The sequence below is a fragment of the Silene latifolia genome, chromosome 9 (assembly GCF_048544455.1).
Source record: "Silene latifolia isolate original U9 population chromosome 9, ASM4854445v1, whole genome shotgun sequence".
Taxonomy (NCBI): domain Eukaryota; kingdom Viridiplantae; phylum Streptophyta; class Magnoliopsida; order Caryophyllales; family Caryophyllaceae; genus Silene; species Silene latifolia.
Window position 1 is genome coordinate 50,192,563 of NC_133534.1, and position 8,006 is coordinate 50,200,568.

The window sequence follows — 8,006 nt, forward strand, 5'->3', positions numbered from 1 at the left end:
TTGACTGAATTTATCGTATTGAGTATGATATCACAACATCGGTATCCGGCATGACTTTATGATTTATCAGTTTAGTGAATTATATACATATTGCATTGCATTAATTACTGTTGAGCATTTCATATGCATTGGAGTTGGAGGATGATGTGGTGGTGATGATGTGGAGATACGATGTGATGTTGTGATAAGGCCCAGGCGGGTTCTGCAGGACTTGCCCTGGTGTCCTCACCTGTTGAGTGGCAGATCGGCTTTGGTCGATATATAGTCTACCGGGGATCGGTATGGTGGGCGTGCCCGGGGTATGAGATGTGTGTGATGAGTTGAGATGGAGGTGGAGGTGTCGGAGTATCATGCATATCATATTTACTGTTTTATTGTTTTCCCTACTCAACCTCGTGGTTGACCCTGTGTATTCGTGAACACCTGTGATGAACCGTTTTATGGGGAGCAGACTTGACAGGTTTAAGAGATAGGACGGGAGCTTGATGGGCGTGAGACACTGGATCAGACGACCTAGTAGCTAGATCATCATCTAGAAGACTTCACTTTTATTTACGTCAGTTCTTGTAATTTAATTTAAAAGGAGAATTTGTAATAATTAAGTTAAAATATTAAATAAATTGCCTTGGAGTTTAATTTGTTATTCACTACCTCGGGAAACCGAGATGGTAACACCGTCATTTATCTGAGGAGTCCTAGTTCAGGCCCTTAAATAAATGGGGGTGTTACAAAGTGGTATCAGAGCGAACGATCCTCAGGCCTAAACCAATGAGCCCAATGAACATAGGATGTGTCTAATTAAAATGAACCCCGGGATAGAACTGTTAGGAGCACACTAAGGTAAGGTATGAGTTAGGGGCCCCCTCACACCGAACCAGCGGCCCTCTCAGTTTGACCCGGAAACCCTGAGTGTATATGAGAGAAAGGGTAGAAAAGTTGCTTGAGGTTGAACATGAAATTCATATATCGTTGCCTAAGTGTTAACTGATTGATACATTGATTATTGCATAAAAGAGTTGATGTATACCTTGAGACCCATATATTCTAACCATTCTGCAGGACAACGCTACGGTAAGTATTTTGTATGAATGATGACGTGATCATATAATGTTGTGGAAATGAGAAATAAAATTTCGAGTTCAGGTTAATAATCAATGAAGTGTTGTGGTAGTCGTGAGCATGAAAATAATTGCGAGTCGATGATAGTTACCTAGGTGGATGTTGAATGATGTGCTGATAGTACTATTATGTCTAGTAATATGCGGTTATGTGATCCCAAAGCCATGCTAGTATAGTCTTGTGACAGTAATTAGAAACACTTCTGAATTACATGTTTATAGTCATAGCAATCGTGATTTAGATGTACGGAGTAGATCGATATGCGAAGGGATTCTACGGGATAGATGTTTACGAAAGTACAGTGTGAGATTTAAGTTAGGATGGGTTAGTATCGATAATATGGTTGTAAGAGTTGGAACATAGAAAATGAACGACTTAGTGCTGAAACTTGCTTTGTTTGGTTGTACTCTTTAATTGACCTTACTGCCATTTCTTTTCTGTTTATTTCCTATGGATGAAAATTTTATGGGAGATAGCCTCGTGAGTTAGGGTCCATTTGGCGTCGGTTTCATGCTTATAGGATATACGGATTAGGAGTAATAAATATTTTAGTGGGCTGTGGTCAGGAAGTTTCTATGCAGTGATGTTTGACCAACGATTTTGTAAAAATCCTCATTTAAATTGTATTAATCATTTTTGCATAATTCCAACTCCATCAGTCATAAAATTCGCATATGTTTTCAAATTGATAAGCCACGAAAATTCTTGATGTCTCTATATTAAACGGTAGGTTTTGCAAACTGACCCAAGTTTTGGACCAATTGCTGTCACATGTTTGTTTGGACCAACTGAGTTGTAAAATTCTTTAAAAATGAAATTTTTGTGCTTTAGACCTAATTCTTTTTTTTCTCTGTGTTTTTATCTCTCCGTGTTTTATAAAAATAATATGAATCAAGTTTTAATTGAACGGTTATTTATTCGCGATCTTTGAAAGTTACAACGTGAAACATGACTTGTAAATGTGTGTTCTAGGTTGAGTTTCATACAGTTGTTTGATAAATTCATGAGCCTTAGTAATGTGAATTTATAATGCTTTATATGACGATAGTAGCACGCATGTTCAGTAGTTATGTATCTTAACAAGTGATAAAATTAAAACTTAGTTGATAACATTGTTGGCATGATAGCGTGAGTAAAATTGGATAGCTTAAATTGATTCTTAATCAAGGGTGAAATATTTTAAACAAGCCCAGTTGTTGCATATTTTATGTATGTTTGGCATGTTGTAATATCTCTAGTATGTTCATCATATTTGCATGGTGGTCGGATATATATAAATATAAAACTAGGTTGTCATATCTTGGTAAAGTTGATGGCGTTAAAAGTTAATTTGATTGTTCTAATATACTCGCATGAATAATTATAATAATTATGTCTAAATGTTTACATATGTAAGATAGTAATGAGTATGTCTAAATGTTCACACATGTAGGATGCATCTAAGTTCTAATGTCTTTCATATGAGTTGTGTGCCAATAGTTATATTTATTACCTTCATCACATTAAATTATTTTGATTGGACCTAAAACTATAACATGATAATAAACAATGTTGTAATTCCTTATTGAATATGTTCGTTATTATATTGTCATAAAATGCTAAAGTGATTCTTGCAATTGTATGGGTGTGATATAAAGGAAACTGTTTGATATAACATGACAATTGGCATATCTATATTCTCGAGTCGTTACTATCAATTATATTAAAAAAAAAAATAATAATAAAAAAAAATAAATAAATAAATAAATTTGTCATGATAACTATGTTGGCAATTATAATGGGATAACTCTTTTGATGATTCACATGATATGCATTGGTTTAAATGATAGTCATTATAGTTACATTTAATTGAGCCTACGAGTTGCCTAATTATTCAGTCATGCAAATCAGAGAAGTTGTTCAAGTTGCTAATCTTTTATCATTGCTAGTGTTCTACACAGTATATGATGGCAAATGTATATGTTTAAACTATTTATACAATATCTCTTGTTTTGCGGAAAATGAATTATACTAAGTTGCTGGACACAATTGAATGATATGGTTGCTAAAATGTGAAACATAGGTGTGACATGGAAGTAATGTTGTCGTTGTCATAGATCATATGTAGTTACTTTTATTGGGAAACATGTTTTCAGAATTGATATCGTGCAAACAATTTTTATAATGTAAAACATGAATTATGAGTATGTTGTTGATTGCTTAAATTCATCGACCTAATTCGTGACCTAAACCAGTGAGTGAGTAAATGGTTGTATGGACATGTCAATAAGATCCTGTGATTGTGATAGATAGTGGTGGTAGATCTATTTCTGTGATATGTTTACAAATGTGAGAAGTTCTCAAATTGTTTTGTTGATTTTGCTCTCGCGCGTTCATAGTCTATAATTGATCATCAAATTTGTTTAGTTGTGAAACCGTGTAAACCATGATTCCTTTCTTGTTGTTCTTTTAGTTTGATGTTGTGTTTTTAAGTTACGCATGAGCTAGTAATAAACGTTACTTGTTGACAACCAGTTAATTCCTTAATAAAACCTTGTTTCGACCTTAATGTTGATGCGCAATCTCTTACCATGTATTCTTTCCTGTCACATGTGGTTGATAATGATTTTGTTGCATAGGTATAATGGTGGATACGAGGACGTAACCATGTTTTTAGTTGGGTAGGATTGTAAAATCTTGATGCTTAATTTGCACTTGTTTGTAGGTTATAGTTGACCAATTTGACGTTTAGTTGTGGGGTACCTATGCAAATGAGTTCTATATGTTTTGTTCCTACTTCGATTAGTTGATTGATGTGAAAAAGGAGAGTGTGATTAAACTACTGGTAATGAGTTATGAGTTGGCCTATGAGCCGAGTGATGATTACGGGAGTTATGTTTACGGTCCAAAGGCGACCATGGTTATTGAGTTACTTGAGTTTGAGATCGGAATTTAGATGAAGATGACGGTGTTCTCAGATGATTATATAGTTGTTATATATCTGTGTTCCCAGGTAATTATTAGTCGTAGTTAGTTGGGTTAAGTAAAGACGAGTTAAACTTCGGGACGAAGTTTATTTTTAGGAGGGCAGAATGTAACATTCCGTATTTGTTATGTTTAATTGGTGTGTCAAAAGTGTGTGTTAACCGAGTTAGAAATACGTGACGTCCGTAAGTACGATATACAATACCCTTCTGTTGTTTGAGTATGGGAGCGAACTTCGGGACGAAGTTCATTTTAAGGGGGGAAGACTGTAATACCCCGTATTTTTATATAATTAATTAAATGGATATTATTATAAATTAATTATTATACAATTTATATTACTAATTATATCGTGATATTTGTTGAGTCGATAATTACGCTAAACTATCGTAAGTTAATTAAGACGGGTTTATATTGAATTCGAAAGATGAGCTAAACAATTAAATATCGACCCATTTGAGCTGGCCCAATAACATGTCTAGCCCAATTACCCTAAACCTAATAACCCTAACCCTAATAAGTACCCTAACCCTAATAGTACACTACCCAAAACAGCCTCCCTCAACCCGCCTCCCTCATTCACGCCTCCCCCCTTTCATCAACTCCAACTTCAACCCTCACGCAAAACGAGAGAGAGAGAGAGAGCAGGAGTGGTGACGGCACTGCAAGGAAGAGCTAGGGGTGTTTGGCGACGACCTAGGGTGGCCCTGGTGGCTGTTTTGGTGGCGGTAAAGGTAAGAACTCAACCCCTTGTTCCTCTGTTTTGTATTTATGTCGTGGGTGTTGGTTGTAGTTTCGGGTCTTAAGGAGGGGATATGGGTGGTTGGTGTCGGGGTATTGGTAATGGGTGGTCTGAGTCGCCCCTTTTGGTGGTGGTTAGGTGGGTGTTAGGCGGTGGAAGTGGTGGCAGGGGGCTGTGTCGACAGAGACTTTCAGACGGGTTTATAATATGGGTTTTCAGGCGGTTTACACGACTATGTTGGGGTGGCACCACCGTGGACTCGGGGGAGGTCGAAATGGTGGTGCCATGACGTCTGGGTTCACGGGTTGACGGAGAGCAGGACAGTGGTGAGTTGGCAGGTGGTGGTTGTTAGCTGCGGTGGTGGTAAAGGGAGAAAATGGGACGGTGGTGAGGCACGGCTTTGAACCAGGCCAAAAGACGGCCATGGTTGGGCTCGCCGGCGGCAGTCGACCCCAGTGGGGGTGGCCGTTGGTGGCTGGGGCAGAGTGGGGGTTTGGTCAGGTGGTTGTCACGGTGGTGAGGTGGTGCGTGGGGTTGTGTGAGTGAGTGTGAAGGGACGGTGGTTGTGGACGGGTTGTATTTGTTTTGAAACGAGTTTTTATTAATTTAAATCGTTACAATTCGTAATGAGTCGTATTCTTAATTAATTAATTTAATTCCCGAGTCTTCTAAATAATTAATTAATGTAATTCCCGAATTATTTAATATAATTAGAAATGGATTTTGAGTCGGGTTTGTTAAAATGAAAAGTTACTATATAGGGAAAGTTTCCATTTTGGGAGATTGCTATATTTAGTAGTTAGTAATTATAAATATTATAATTGTCTTAGGTGACGGATTCGTGAAGGATCGATAATCAGATTCATTGCTTTACTTTCTGGACTGCTTAACTGCTTAATTGGAATTGCTGGCACTTTGAGGTAGGGAAATACACTTGTCCTATTATCGTCATAGTTGAATTGTGTTGACTTGATTCCTGGTTGTTGATTTACGTTATCATTTATATTTGGGAAGTGATTGACTGAATTTATCGTATTGAGTATGATATCACAACATCGGGTATCTGGCATGACTTTATGATTTATCAGTTTAGTGAATTATATACATATTGCATTGCATTAATTACTGTTGAGCATTTCATATGCATTGGAGTTGGAGGATGATGTGGTGGTGATGATGTGGAGATACGATGTGATGTTGTGATAAGGCCCAGGCGGGTTCTCGCAGACTTGCCCTGGTGTCCTCATTTGTTGAGTGGCAGATCGGCTTCGGTCGATATATAGTCTACCGGGGATCGGTATGGCTGGGCGTTCCGGGGTATGAGATGTGTGTGATGAGTTGAGATGGAGGTGGAGGTGTCGGAGTATCATGCATATCATATTTACTGTTTTATTGTTTTCCCTACTCAACCTCGTGGTTGACCCTGTGTATTCGTGAACACCTGTGATGAACCGTTTTATGGGGAGCAGACTTGACAGGTTTAAGAGATAGGACGGGAGCTTGATGGGCGTGAGACACTGGATCAGACGACCTAGTAGCTAGATCATCATCTAGAAGACTTCACTTTTATTTACGTCAGTTCTTGTAATTTAATTTAAAAGGAGAATTTGTAATAATTAAGTTAAAATATTAAATAAATTGCCTTGGAGTTTAATTTGTTATTCACTACCTCGGGAAACCGAGATGGTAACACCGTCATTTATCTGAGGAGTCCTAGTTCAGGCCCTTAAATAAATGGGGGTGTTACACTTTCACAAACCGTCGATAGTACCCTGCCAAACTTAAGAAACTCCTGATCTCTGCTACATTCTTCGGTGCTTCCCACCGCGTAACTGCCTCTATCTCTGCAGGATTCACAGCAACACCCTTCTTTGAAATCACATGCCCCAGAAAAGCAACCTCCTCTACCCAGAACTCACACTTAGACAACTTTACATACAGCTGATTGTCTCACAAAGTCTGCAACACTATCCTCAAAATCTCTTCATGCTCCTCCTTAGTCTTAGAATAGACTAAGATATCATCGATAAAGACAAACCGATCCAAAAACTAACTAAAGACCCAATTCATCAAATTCATAAACACTGCAGGTGCATTAGACAACCCAAACGGCATCACAACATACTCATAGTGACCATACCTCGATGTAAAAGCTGTCTTCGGTATGTCCTTATCCCGAATCTTTACATTATGGTAACCCGACCTCAAATCAATCTTAGAAAAGACTGCTGCTCCGTTCAACTGATCAAACAAATCATCTATCCTTGGCAAAGGATACATGTTCTTCACGGTAACCCTGTTCAGCTCTCTGTAGTCGATACACAACCTCAAACTCCCATCTTTCTTTTTCACAAACAAGACTGGTGTTCCCTACGGTGATACACTAGGTCTAATGTATCCCCTCTCGATCAAATCATCCAAATGTTTCTTCAGCTCCTCCAACTCCTTAGGACCCATGCGGTACGGGGCCTTAGAGATTGGTCCCGTCCCTGGTTTCAACTCAACACTGAAATCGATCTCCCTCTTTGGTGGTAAACCTGGTATCTCCTCCGAAAACACATCTGAAAAATTTCCCACCACTTGTATCTGCTCAACTGTCGGACTCACCATACTATGGTCTTTCACATGGCATAAGATCAACGGATACCCCTTTCTCAGATAAGACTTCAAGGCCACTGCTGCAATCAACTTAACTTTGGATTTGACAACAAACCCACGATAAGACACATTAACTCCCTTAGGACCTCTCAAAGAGACTGTCTTTTGATGACAATCTATTCTACCATTTTACTTACCCAACCAGTCTATACCAACTATCATCTCAAAGCCATCCAAGGGAAACTCTAACAAGTCCACTGTGTAATACCCACCTTTTTAGGGACTCGTTGACCAACCTTGACCGACCTTGGGAGCAGGTGGTATCACTTAGTGATGCATGCTAGAGTTACCGTTTGCCTTGTTTGCCTTTCTATGTGGGTGGTACTCGATCGAGTAGCGTCTTTTCAGCGAGGGTTTATAATCGTGTCTCGTCAAAACCGCAAATCATTTTCGCCTCTTTCCTCTAAACCTAGATGTCATCCCTTCCTCTTCCCTTCACCAAATACCTTCCATGGGAGCCTTTGAGGATGCTAGTACCTTGAGGATGGGTTGCTTGAGCCGGGTAGCGGTCTTAACACCGTTG

General features: G+C 38.8%; 1 long non-coding RNA gene across 1 annotated transcript; it reads left to right on the forward strand.

Annotated features, from left to right (window-relative positions):
- The first annotated feature begins 4,647 nt into the window (after positions 1-4,647).
- Positions 4,648-6,459, forward strand: LOC141602675 (uncharacterized). Its single transcript, XR_012524598.1, has 3 exons — positions 4,648-4,817; positions 5,656-5,745; positions 6,295-6,459. It is a non-coding gene; the product is annotated as an uncharacterized LOC141602675 (long non-coding RNA).
- Positions 6,460-8,006: the final 1,547 nt, after the last annotated feature.